We start from the raw sequence: 14685 nt of genomic DNA, 5'->3' as shown, positions 1-14685 counted from the left end.
ATCCGGTTTTAACCAAAAAATTAAATATCATCACAATATAGGCAAAATATAATCATTTATATGACATTTGTTTTAGTTTCCTCGCATTAGCCCATTGTGTTATTAAATTTTATCGCCCAGTGTTAATAATGCGTTTGTTCCTCTTTATAGGAAATTAGGCGCCAAATTGCCTTGCATTATGAAAAGTATGATTAAATGCAGGCCTGAATATGGTCATTACCACTTTGTTTAGAAATTTTATAGGAACACTTGTTTTTCTTCAGATGTTGAATTTTAACGTCAAAATAATTTAAATTATCATAAACGGAATAATTTATGAAGTTCTGCAGCGGGAAATTCTATACCATGAATTTCTAAATCCTCTCTTACTTCTTTTAGGATATGCTACTCTTACTTTTTTTCATTGTCCTTTTTTTCCCAAAGTATTTGAACTTGCTTGTAAATTGCAAAATGATTACATTTTATGACCTCATAAAATTAAATACAACAAATGGTTTTGTCGACATTTATCTTCCTTTGGCTCCAATCTGATGGCGTTTACCACTGTTGGTGTGGTTGTTACTTCTACTGCTACTACTGCTGCTGCTTTTGGTGATGCTATTCGTTACAAGTTGTAAAATTTATGTAGGATTTTTTTGTGTGTTTATTTCAACTGTTGCTTTATATTTCTGGCTTCTTTGTGTGGGTCTGCTTGAGTGTTATATGAAATTTATGGTTGTACTTGACTTGGATTTTATTGGGATTTTATATTCAATTATAAGGTCGTAAAAATTAGAGTCACATACATATATGAAAAGGTTATTGTGGGGCAATGAATGCTGGGTGTTCAATACGAGTTATTACAAATTATTAAACGTGTAATTAATGATAATCCTCAGTAATGATAAATTATCAATATATCTTTTGAAATTGTTAGATTAAATCGTTAGTGCACCCATAAAAAGTATAAATAGTGACAAAGCTATTCACTAAGAAATAACCGTCAGTCTAAAAATACAAATTATAAAAAATACTTCTAAGTAAAAGATGTGTTTTATGTTAGCCTGATATCAATGTAGGCTGGTTTTTTGTTTTCGTAATTTCAAAATAAAAAAACTTTAAACCAAAGATAGAAAATCCTCAAAATATGACTTTGATCTACATTTAAAGCTCTTTTACCTTCAAACCAAAGATTAAATATCTAAGATAATTTAAAGAAAAATGCGTTACATCAAAGACACACTTCTTAAGCGAAGAGATGAAAACTTCAATGATTTGAATTTACTGAAAAAAAAAATAAATCAAAAAATCTCTCAGTGCTGCTTTGTATTTACAATCCTCTTCTAAAAAAACTATATTTATCATACTACCATATTATCAAATTATATATGTATATGATTTCAAGATAAATGTTGCAAACCTTGAGATATCACTCTTATTTTATAAAAAAAAAATAATTGTGTCAAACAAATTTCGAATCATAACAATCAATGATTTGTAATACGTCAATAAAAAAGCCACAAGATTGTTCCTTTTCAAAAACAAAATCTCACTATTATTAGCAACCCGTTAGCAAATCGTTATTAACAGCATTAGCAACTTTTGCATGTTGCTAGCTATAATGGATTACTTGGGCTTGCTGTTGCAATCAAACTGAAACAAAATTGCTCGAACAACATGACTAATGCTACTACTCAAAACCTATCAACTATTCTGATGGTTGGAAACACATGAAAAAGGATCAAGGCAACAAAAAAATATATAATAACGACCGACGATAACAAACCCGGTGGTAATGCCATGTTCTATTTGCAAATTTTTATAATTTTTTCCCAACGGCTGGTGTTTTGTTACGTCAACTTCGTCATTGCTATTTTACCTTCATCAAGAATTTTGAAATACATCATGGAGTAAAAAAAACTAACTAACAGGGTGTAACAAAAAACTTGATTAAAAAGTCGGAAACTTTTTCTGGTCTTGATACCTTTATAAAATACAAATATGTTTATTCTCTATTTTGTTAAAGGGACATAAGATAAGTTTATAGCAAGATTAAAATATATCACTTGAGAGATGATCTTGTCCTAAGTTGTGGGAAAAAGATATCCCATTAAAATTTTCAGTACGGGGTTCATTTTATTGAGAGTTAGTTTGAATCTTTCCATGAACTTATGTTTTAAGTACTGAACATTGAAAATATTCGTCCGACATGTGTCTTGGCGAAAACAAAAGAATCGCTATCCCTTTTCTCATAGCATACTTGTCGAGGCCTTTTGACATGGCTTATCTGGAAGATGTGTTTAAAGACACATTTTAAAGAACTCCTAATAATGCAGTAAGTATATATTTTTGACGAATATTATACTATATTGAATTACATTACAATAATAATTTTATAATAATTTTACTTATTTATTTAGCGGCAACTTCTACCAAGAAAGCCAATGTTCTGTTCAATCAGACGTCCAATACGAAATCAGTTCCTATGAAGAAATATGAAATAAATCACCTTTATTTTTATAGTACAATTTTATATAGTACAAAATAAAATAAAAAGAAAAAATTAAAAGAATTTTGGGTTTCTTATTTATATATGAAATTTGGAGTAGGTCCTATATAAGGTATGTAAACAAGGCTTTTAAACAGCCTTCATAAAAAGGCATTAAATAGGCAATTCCTAAAAGGCCTTAAAATAATGACCTTAAAATAATAGCCCTTATGCTGTAAGTTGAATTCGGAGCCCTAGGTCGGCTATGACACCCTGTGTAAAAAATCAATGAATATGTAATGGGAAGTCAATGCCTTGTGTCTGCAAATAAATGCCTTATGAAGAGCGATTTCCGCCGCTGGGTATAGGTAGGATTTTTCAAAAAAAAAAAAAAAAAAAAAAAACACACACACACACACACATAAAATTCAGAACAAGGCATGTTATCCTTATTTGAATTGATAGTACGGTTTGAAGATTATTTCATGTAAATGATGAGCGCGACTGCTCCTCAAATGCTCCACCCCCAAAGAGTATTTATACCCTTCACCACTACTGTGGTACAGGGTATAATAAGTTTGTGCATTTGTATGTAACGCCAAGAAATAGTGGTCATAGACCCATCTTTTAGTATACCGATCGGCTTAGAATTAAATTCTGAGTCGATTTAGCGATGTCCGTCTGTCTGTCTGTCTATCTGTCCGTCCGTCCGCCTGTCTGTATATGTAATTTTGTGCACAAAGTACAGCTCGCAATTTAAGTCCGATCGTCCTCAAATTTGGCACAGGGCCGTTTCTTGGGACAGAGACAGTCGCTATTGGTTTTGTTCGGTTGTCGGTTCAGATTTAGATACAGCTGCCATATATATTTATCCCCGATTTGGTCATAGTTAGCGTGTTTATCAACCGATTTTCTTAAAATACCGTACATCCAAATATTTTATGAATCTCGAAAATCATGCACAAAATAAGCCAAATCGGTTCAGATTTAGATATAGCTCCCATATATATATTTCGTCCGATTTAGACTCATATGACCACAGAGGCCAAAGTTTACTACCGATCTTCGTGAAATTTTGCACAGAGGGTAGAACTGACATTCTACCAATGCTTGGTAAAATTGATTGAAATCGGTTCAAATTTAGATATAGCTCCCATATATATCTTTCGTCCGATTTGAACTTATATGGCCACAAAAGCCAGAGTTTTGCCGTGATTTGCTTCAAATTTTGCACAAGGGGTACGTTTAACAGTATCGTTAAGTGTGTCAAATTTTGTTAAAATCGGTTCAGATTTAGATATAGCTCACATATATATCTTTCGCCCGATTTGGACTTATATGGTCTCAAAAGCCAGAGTTTTGCCCTGATTTACTTCAAATTTTGCACAAGCAGTACTTTTAACGATACTATTGTATGTGCCAAATATGGTCAAAATCGATTAATATTTAGATATAGCTCCCATATATATCTTTCGTCCGATTTGAACTTATATGGCCTCAAAATCCAGGGTTTTTCCGTGATTTGCTTCAAATTTCGCACAAGGAGTATGTTTAGTAATATCGGTAATTGTGCCAAATTTGGTTGAAATCGGTTCAGATTGAGATATGGCTCCCATATATATCTTCCGTCCGATTTGCACTCATATGACCAGGGGGCCAAAGTTATACTCCCATTTACGTGAAATTTCGCATAGATAGCAGAATTATTATTCTAACTATACATGTCAAATTTAGTCAAAATCGGTTCAGATTATATATGGTTAGGTTAGGTTAGGTTATGTGGCAGCCCGATGTATCAGGCTCACTTAGACTATTCAGTCCATTGTGATACCACAGTGGTGAACTTCTCTCTTATCGCTGAGTGCTGCCCGATTCCACGTTAAGCTCAATGACAAGGGACCTCCTTTTTATAGCCGAGTCCGAACGGCGTTCCACATTCCAGTGAAACCACTTAGAGAAGCTTTGAAACCCTCAGAAATGTCACCAGCATTACTGAGGTGGGATAATCCACCGCTGAAAAATTACTTACTCTGGGGAGCCACCGTGGTGCAATGGTTAGCATGCCCGCCTTGCATACACAAGGTCGTGGGTTCGATTCCTGCTACGACCGAACACCAAAAAGTTTTTCAGCGGTGGATTATCCCACCTCAGTAATGCTGGTGACATTTCTGAGGGTTTCAAAGCTTCTCTAAGTGTTTTCACTGGAATGTGGAACGCCGTTTGGACTCGCCAAAAAAAGGAGGTCCCTTGTCATTGAGCTTAACATGGAATCGGGCAGCACTCGGTGATAAGAGAGAAGTTCACCACTGTGGTATCACAATGGACTGAATAGTCTAAGTGACATATAGAAACCTATTAATTTAACATCAAATAGGGCTTAACGAAAGTATTACTTATAAATTAATTCTTAGAAAAAAATTTCTATGTTGTTATAAATAAGATGGCATGATATATATATATATATATATATATATATATATATATATATATATATATATATATATATATATATATATATATATATATATATATATATATATAAATAAGATGAAATTATATATTTCAAAAGCTATAAAACCTAAGATACAATGTTATAACTTGGTGACCTGATATCTTCAATGAATTGATTTTGTAAAATATTCATGTTTCTAAAAGTCGTTAGAGATATTCCTTTACAAAAATGTAATACCTTCAAGTGTGTGCAATTCAGTATTTGATTTAGTGCAAATTTTACGTTGGATTATATTTTGAAAACAAACCTATATAAGTAATAAAATAAATACAAATTATTAAAAACAAATAACTAACAATAACTACACATCTGTATATACTTAAAATAGACATAGTGTAATTTACACCTTTAAAGGCTTTCAAATGTTAAGATTTAAAGGCTATGCAATGTGAAAACGAATTGATATGGAAAAAGAAATAACTGGAATTGATTTTCCAAACAAAGTTATTTTCAGATAAGTGCCAACTTTTAATGTGTGCAAGTGAAAACTATGTACATGCCTACCATATAATAATTAGTATCAGTCGGCTTTCATTAACATCATAATGGAGAATATCATAAATCACGCTAGTTGTATGTTCTTTATTATCGAGATTTGTCTCGTTTTTGATGCTGTAGAATATTGGTTTAACGATTCTTTCTAAATTTAATTTCCATTTGTGTTTCAAACACCTTTATTTTGGCTTCACCCTGTCCAATTGACTTTGGGTGTTGTGGACACCAAACATTACAATTCGATCCATTCAAGTCATTCACTTACTCAGTCAGTCACTTTATGCCAGGCATTAGACGCATGACACGGACACGTACGAAATCATTTCAAATACAGGCCTAACAATTTAAGACACATACACACAACACAGACACACATAGAAGCAGCCAGGGTACCTATATGGAGTTGAGGGAAAAAATCAGGAATCGATATGTTAATATACTGCAAAAATTAGATAGTCATGCGTTAGTCAAAAGCGCCTTTTGGTGCGTTTCTTTTTCGGGAGGCAGCTCTAATGGGCACAAGGCTCGAAAAAAAACACCCAACTAGAGCATAGTTAGAGCACTTTTCTAAAGCAGCGAACACACCACTTGACAGGTAAGCTTAAAGTCGAGGAAAAGGCCACAAGGCTTGAGAGGGATTGCTAGGCAGGACGAACTAGACCAACTGACCATCACAAGATTCAAAACGCAAAAAACCAAAAAAAATCCAGCACAAAAACCTAGTACAGATCTTAGACGAGAGATAGTAAGGCGGACATACGACCAGGCGATACACACTTCTAAACCAATTTGGATGGAGTCATACAGATAAAAAACTATACTTCAAATACAACGGATTGATTCAACTAAGCCACCAATAGAGCTCATATGAAGCATACGAGAGATGGATGGACAAACGTAGCGATTGCAAGGACAGACATTAAGCCTTTTAGGCGGACATATACATAGCAATTCTCAAAAAAACAGAAAAAATAGGAGGTAAATAGAGGGCGCGAGAAAGAGGGCGTTTAGCGAAATGTATGGATTGTTGGCTGGACAGACGAAACGTATGAACGCACGGACACCATCCACAATAGTTAAGCCAAGAGCAAAGCAATTTTTAGTTTTAGCCAAAGCGTTCGTATTTTGATTGATTTTAAATGATTATGGCTGACATTGATTTATGTTTTAAACTTGCATATATTGGGCCATAAGACGGCTACAATGGGCAAATAATAAAAAAAAAAAAAAACTATAGCACCAACATCATCATCATCATCATCATTGTCGTCATCAGCAACATTTCTGGTGATGGCGATAGCGACATTGATGACGGGGCAATGCATTTGTTGACCGCATACAAATATAGCTAATAATCTAAACAGGCCACAAACAAGTGGAGTAATTGCTTCAATTTTGGATTGCAACGAATTGATTGGCCCACTTTTTCGATACAGAAAATATGCCGTAGGGTATTTGTGTGAGAGTAGCTCTCTTTGATATAAAAATATTTGTAAGGGATAATAATTCGCATTTTCCTGGTATCGGTAGAGTTTTAGTTGTAAGACTTTGGAAAACCGAATGTACTCTCCACCAAATATAGAAACAAGAATGCTTATTTGCGTTGACTCATGGAATTTAGCTTCCTAAGACGGTCCTCTATACGTACAGATGACTGCCACCACATTAGGTTATTGCGTCAAGTAGGACAACACTGAACATATCCCATTTAAAGTAGTCGAAAAATTTAAAGTCTGATATGCTTTATTGTAATTAAATTTAAATAAAGGCTGTGTGAGTGTGTGATAATATGGAGCTACTGAACATGTTCTAAAATATATTTATGTGGATTGATCTACATCTATCATCATTTTGGCAAGTTTTTGTAACAACATCTTACCTACGGAGACATAACATGATTTTTTCAGTAATAAACTAATTTAAACAATTCATAACGGGAACTCCAATTGAACATACCTTATCTCTCTTTAATAAAATTGCTACTTATTTGCATTTTTTATAAGCGTGATTATTACCGCAAAAAGCTAATATTGTAAAGTAAAGAGAAACATTGAACATACTCCACACCAAAAATAAAGACAAGAACGTCTCAGGAAACAGGTTCCCAGAAGTTAACGCAAATAAACTTCTGGAAATCAGATTCCTGAGGCGTTCCTTGTATGTATAGCTGGCTGTCAACACAGAAGTTTATTGTGCCAATAATTAGTTTAGTTCGACGACTTTTAGAAAAATAATGCAAAACTACGAGGGCAGTTCAGAAACTTCTTAGCCTAACACAAAAAGCGCTGTATATACAGAAAAAAGTTAAGTGTTTTGGAAACTTCCATCTCTGTTATGAACACATGTTAAATTTTGTTTCGTTCTGGCAACTCCTTCATATATAGAAACGGGTGTTCAAAAAAGACGCATCCGCAATTTTTTTACAATGGAAAAATTTGAAATGCGTGCTGTCATTAAATATTTACATAAAAAAGGTTTATCGGGACAAGAAATTCATAATGATATGGTGAATGTGTTAGGTGAAAGTGCTCCTTCATATGCAACAGTAAAAAATTTGGTTGCTGAATTTAAACGTGGTCGTACAAGCATTCGAAGATGAACCACGTAGTGGACGTCCAAAAACTGCAACAACAACAGAAATTGTAGCCAAAGTGCATACTATGTTATTAAATGATCGACGAATAAAAGTGCGTGAAATTGCAAATACCATGGGCATCTCAAATGATCGAGTCCATTTAATTTTTTCATGAAGAACTACAGATGAAAAAGCTTTCTGCAAGATGGGTGCCGCATTTGTTAACAGCCGATCAAAAACGCATAAGAATGAACATTTCCCAAGCTTGTTTGAATTGTTTTAAGCGAAATACAATGGATTTTAAGCGTCGTTTCATAACTGTTGATGAGACATGGATCCACCACCATACTGCAGAGAAAAAAGAACAATCCAAACAATGGACTGAAGCTGGAGGAAGTGCCCCAAAGAAGGCAAAAACAATTCAATCGGCTGATAAGGTTATGGCAACGGTTTTTTGGGACTTCAAAGGTGTTTTATTGATTGACTATCTGCAAAAGGGTAAAACAATACATTCAGAGTACTATTGCAAACTTTTGGATCAATTAAATGTACAAATTCGAGAAAAACGTCCTGGCTTGCAACACAAAAAAATAATTTTTCGTCAAGACAACGCACCAGCGCACAAGAGTGTTTTAACAATGGCTAGAATCAACGAATTAAAGTACGAGTTGCTTGACCACCCACCTTATTCTCCTGATTTAGCTCCCAGTGACTTTTACTTGTTCCCACATCTAAAAAAATTCCTTGCTGGCAAGCGTTTTGCCTCAAATGAAGAATTACAGTTGCAAACAACTATTTTGAAGATTTTGAGGAAAGCTATTTTAATCAAGGGATAGAATTTCTAGAAAAGCGTTGGACTCAGTGTATTGAAGTTTCAGGAGATTATACTGAAAAATATTTTTGAAAAACTAACTGTTCTCTTTCCTTGATAGGCTAAGAAGTTTCTGAACCGCCCTGGTACAATAAAGACAACATTGAACATACAATACAATATGGGAAATTAGCCAGCGTCATACCAAACAGTTCAGTTACGATGTTCGATACATACACGTTAGTTCATTTTTAATTTACAATTGTTTTTTGTTAAAAACTCACAAATGATGTTAAATTTTGTGTAAATAATAATGCTGCCAATTTCCCATCTTCATCTTCCATTGTTTTTGCTTCATAGTAACTAAGCAAGTAACCTGTCTCCTTATTTCTTTCGGATATGGCTACGATTTATAATATCATTCAAAATCTGTTCAATTGTTACCAACATCACACTGCACTGAACATACCCACAGTTGATTCTACAAAAGAAAAAGAAGAGTACTGAATATGTAACATGCAATCGAGTATTCAACAAAAATACGAACCGTTGGATGAACCCCACATATTCGGTCTGCGATTATATTGAGACCTCATGGTCCCATATCTAACGTCGCCCCGAATATGTCAGCGCCAATAACAATTTGCAGACATTCCAAAATGACCAATTTGACAGGAATGAACCTACTACCCTGCTCAATGATGTGAATGTTTTTGTTTTTTTTTTTGCTATATTCCTTTTTCTCGATTGGCGGTATTTGGCAAACATTTCAAACCCAAAACCTTTCTAAGAGAACCAAAATCACAGGGGGAGCACATTTTAGTTCATGGCTTACTAGATGGCTGACCAGCAGTATTATGAAATCGAATAGCAAATACTAGAGTAACAATAACTTCAAACTAATTCAGTTTATTCAAAGCACGTTCTTGACCTAATATAAGTAAAAAAACGCCCACAAAATTACCACAAGCTGAGCCAAGAAAAAAAACTCTCAAATAAAAACTAAAAAACAACGAACAGAATACTTTTGACTGACCATAGGAGAATGTATGGATTTCATTTGATTGGCTTATGTCTGCCATGGATTACTGTGAGGGACTTTGGCTGGGATGGTGGCGAATGTTTTTCTTTGAAGAGATAGAGAAAAACGGATATGCGAAATTTATTCATTGGAAACTTAAGATTACTATGATTATAGCCTGCTTTATTCTTTTCTTTTAAATAAATGTCAAAAGTCTTTTAAGGGTCAATTATGGGAATTATGGAAAAAAGGTCCTAAGCAAAAAGGAAATACAAATAGGAGAATTGGTATTTAATTTGGGTAATCGAATTGTTTTCGTGGAATTTCATAGTGTATACATTAAAGGATGATTCAGTACTTCAATGAATCATCCTTTAATGTATACATGGAAAGTTTCATATGATATCTCACATGTTCGAATACTTGTTTCCTTAACTTTATAATTCCTGAATTCTCACATTATTTATTTCTCAAGATTAGAAACTATTATCTCTAGTCTTGGATTTGTATATGCCAATCATGTGGGAAGAACACGATAGAATTTTAATAAATAATTGCCATAATTGAACAATTTATTAACTATCTTATATATGAATACAAAACAGTGGGTGTAAGAAATTACATAAAATAAGCACGTTAATCTACAAATCCAGTTTTTTTTTGTTGCTCTTTTGACAACACAACAAAAATGTGTCATTTATTTCATAAAATTGGCAGCTACCACAAATGCCGACAAACAAAATTGAATAATGAAAAATCCTCACTTTATTATGGTGGCAGTTTAACAGGTTTATACACCATTTCCAGCAAGGACAAATGCAATATTTTCGTGGAAAATATCGAAGCTATTGCAAATCGTCCGCAGTTCGCATAAATGACACTGAATCTTTTCTCTGCAAAGACGCAACTTTAAAAACACTTCCAAAAATGTCCACCCAAAGATGTTATTTATTTTAACTACATCGAAGTTATTTTAATTCAATTTTTTTAAAAATCGTTTTTTCGCATTTTTAATGAGTAATTTTAACATTTTTTGTTTCAAATAGGTTAAAAACAGGAATAAGCATTATTGAAAATTATTTAAATTTTGTCGAAAAAAATCTAAATCAATTCTAAAAGAACTTCCAATTTTTGAAAATAGTTGAGGTAAAACGTTTCAGACAAGCGTTATATTGCATTAAAAATCATAAAAAAATATTTATTTTGCAAATATCACTTTTTTTAAGTGACATCCAAGACACTGAATTAGTATCGCACCTTAATCCTTTCACTACCGAAATAAATCTAATGATAAAAACTTTTATTTTTCTTCTGTTTTTACTTGTACTAACAGCAGGTAGAACGAAAATTGTCATTTTGGAAACCTACCTCAATTATTTCGAGAGCTATATGAGCTTGTTCTGAAAATTTGATTCATGAATTGTGACCAAATGGCTTTACGAAAAATAGCGCTATTTTGCCTATAATATCTTTAAAAGTGTGAGAAAAAATATAAAAAGAACCCGTAAAAGCATCAGCTATAGTTTTTGTATAAATGTCCATTTACTAGAAACATACTGTAAAAAAATGTCTCAAATTTTGTTATTTTTCGTTTATTGTTAAAGAAGTTTATAAAAATGTATTTTAGACCTCACCAATATGGACAATATTTATAGTTTATTTAGATTAAAGTCTCTACTTTAAAATAACATTGAGAAATAAATCGAAACTAAGTGGGAAAATAGAATTTGGTGTCTTTTTCGAATGTCCTTCTAAGTGGACATCGGTCCTTCTAAGTGGACATCGGTAGTGAAAGGGTTAAGAAGTGAACCAAATTCAGTGCAACGACTGTTGAAATAGTGGACATCCGTCCTACAACAAGCCCATGATGAATTCATCGCTTCTGCGCCAATTTTGCACAATTTCCGGATCAAAAAAAAACGTTTTCACTACTTTTTTGGGGATGCATTTTTTTGCTGGGTTATTAAGATGTTCAGCACTTACGTTCGTATCTCGTCCATGCCTACAACTTAACTCCTGGTAATGCTGCACACCTAAAAAAAAAAGTAAATTGTTCTATAGCAATGAACTACCACGTGCAAAAATTTAACTAAATTCTACTCCACATTTTGAGATTTCCACAAAGCGTTCGTAAAACCAGGAGCATTTAATGTTCTGTTGTACCTTTTAACTACAATTCACGAAAATACACCCTCTCATAGAAGAAAAAAATTGACTAAAAGTAAAGAAGAAAGTCATTGGCGCCAAATCATGACCATTTTAACCATACTGTAGTCCATTCTTACTATTTTTGGGAATCATACGAAATGTTTATATTGCTTTAGTTCCTATTGAACTTATATCCACGTTTAGTTCATAAAATATTTGAGGCATACTTAACAAAAGGAAAATGTAATTGGGCTGTGGAAAATTTCGAAAAAATAATAAAAATTTTACTAAAAAATATTTTTTTTGCAAGAAAAATAAGTTAAATTTAGCGTTAGTTTAACTACGATTTTTTTTTCAGTGCGGAGAAGTACTTTCCTTATAGAACTCTCGTTGTATTGGTGATAGGGACATATTCATGCTGATCAAACATTGCACCTTGGCCTCATTGAGGTTCATGAAATTAACAAATTTCGTGAAAATGGAAAAAGTCTAGGGATTACCTCCTTGAACTGCTGTTGCCTTAGGAAAATCCCCACCTGCCATCACAGTCTGTGGAACCGTCAGCATGCCGACTCTTAGACTGTAACTCTTGGTCCAATTTATAAATTCAGTATAAACCCCTCCATGGGACACTCATCTTGGCTGCCGTTATGTTTTTATTCTGATCTCATAGTGCTCAAGTGAAGTTTCCTTTGGAAATGGTTTAATGAAACGAGAATTTAAAAACGAAGCAGCGTATAGGTTAGGTTAGTTAAGGTGGCAGCCCGATGTATCAGGCTCACTTAAACTATTCAGTCCATTGTGATACCATAGTGGTGAAGCATCGTATAACTAAATTGATTACTAACATTACGCATTATCAAATCAATGACTAAGACTATGCGGCAGCTTATGCGCATGCGCAAATGTTACCAGCCAAACACCACTTACACTTTGGTCATTTATTTCTTTTACTTACAATTGTGGGTTTTTCTTCTTAGCACGACATGGCATCGTTTCATTAAAAGTTGACAAAAATAATATTTGCACGTATTATTCATGGCCCCCATAAAGAGCTGGCGCAGCAGACACCACTGCCACCAATCCACCATGACTTTTTCACAAAAAAGAATGCTGCTTGGTATTTCTCGGACTGGGGATTTGGGATTAAAACGAACTTCTGTGTTACCCACAACTCACAGTTAGTCACACAAAGAGTACCTGCAATTGCACGTACTACTACAGCGTTTATGTTTGTGCAATGAATTCTTGTTGTTGTTAATTTTTGGAGTATTTATTCGGTAAGCTCTTGTTGATAGTTCCGCCACGGTCTCTTGACCATCCACGGATCTTGGTCAAGCCAGAGCGAGGGGGGGTGGGTGCAGATTGTAGTATGGTTTATCTCCGTCTGGCGTATGGTGACTGACTGTAACACACGTTTTCACGACAATGATGACAACATCTACAACAATTGTTTGCTGGAATTGCTGGTCTGTTGTTATGTTGTAGGATTTACAATTTGACTGTTTGTTTGCTTGGCAATGTTTTTTTTTTGGTTTAGTGCTGCACATGCGTGTGTATTTTTTTCTCGCTCTTATGAGTTTTTTTTTTTCGTACGAAGATTTTCTTTTCAAAATTAAGTTGTTTTGAGATGTTGTTGACCAAGTTGCAACTTATGGTTGGCAGTTGGCAGCAACAACATTTGAGGCAGCAACATGGCATCTTGTAAGTTATGTACTCTCATAAGAAGACAGACATACATACAGACAGACGGAATGTTCATGTGTCGGCATCGTCAGGTGATGTACTCAGGGTCCACCTTAGCTGACGTTCTGTTTGCTTTTGTGTTTTTGTTGCCTTAAATTTTTTGACGTCTTGTAATTCTGTCCCCAGCTTTGGCGTGTCACTTGAGCCGGTGCGCGGCTGGTCAATTGATGAAGTTGTTATTACTGTTGTTTGTTCAGATCAATGATCTTAACAAGTTTCGAAATTTATTATTATGAAAGTAATTGCATTGGCGCAACAACAACCGCTCAGAAGCAATTGTTAGTGATTTGATTTGGAGTTAATAATCCCAATGAACACAGATATGTCAATGTTTTGTTTTTTTTTTTTTTGCTTTTGGATCAATGCTGCAATGATTATCTGAGAGATATGAAGAATTTTTGCACAATGGTTGGATGAAAGAATTTTCAGATAATTAGACTTGTTGACTATGACATTAAACAAATGTTTTGAAAATGTTGCTATAATTACTTCATTTATTCTTATAATTACACTGATGGCTTTGAAATTTAGGCACTAAAAAACTAACTTAAACTATTTCATAAAAGAAATGCTTGGCCATTTTATTATTTATTTTAAATTAAATTAAATAAAAAAAATGGATTTTTAAATTGCATTATACTAATTAAATTGTATTAGAGTTAAATTCTAACTGAATTAAATTTAAATAATTTTAATTGCATTTGATTAAATTAAAGTAAAATAAAATTAACAAAATTCGTTATTGAAATTGATCCTTTATTTCCTTTATCCGCACAGCTCAAATAATAAGTATAAATAAAATTAACTAACAGATTTCACTAATACAATGTAAATATTCGTTATTTTAATGATATTAGTATAAAATAATTAGATTAATTTACTTTTATTTATTTAAAATTAATTTAGTTTT

The 14685-nt window shown here is 33.5% G+C and overlaps 1 protein-coding gene across 1 annotated transcript in view; it reads left to right on the top strand.

Moving 5' to 3' along the window:
• The window catches only part of Antp (homeotic protein antennapedia), a 345732-nt gene that overhangs the window by 187284 nt on the left and 143763 nt on the right, over positions 1-14685 (top strand). The gene's annotated exons all lie outside the window — the stretch shown is intronic.

Source organism: Haematobia irritans, chromosome 1 (assembly GCF_050003625.1).
Source record: "Haematobia irritans isolate KBUSLIRL chromosome 1, ASM5000362v1, whole genome shotgun sequence".
Classification (NCBI taxonomy): Eukaryota; Metazoa; Arthropoda; class Insecta; order Diptera; family Muscidae; genus Haematobia; species Haematobia irritans.
Note: the sequence above shows the minus strand (reverse complement) of the source record. Positions and strands in the feature narration are given on the sequence as shown.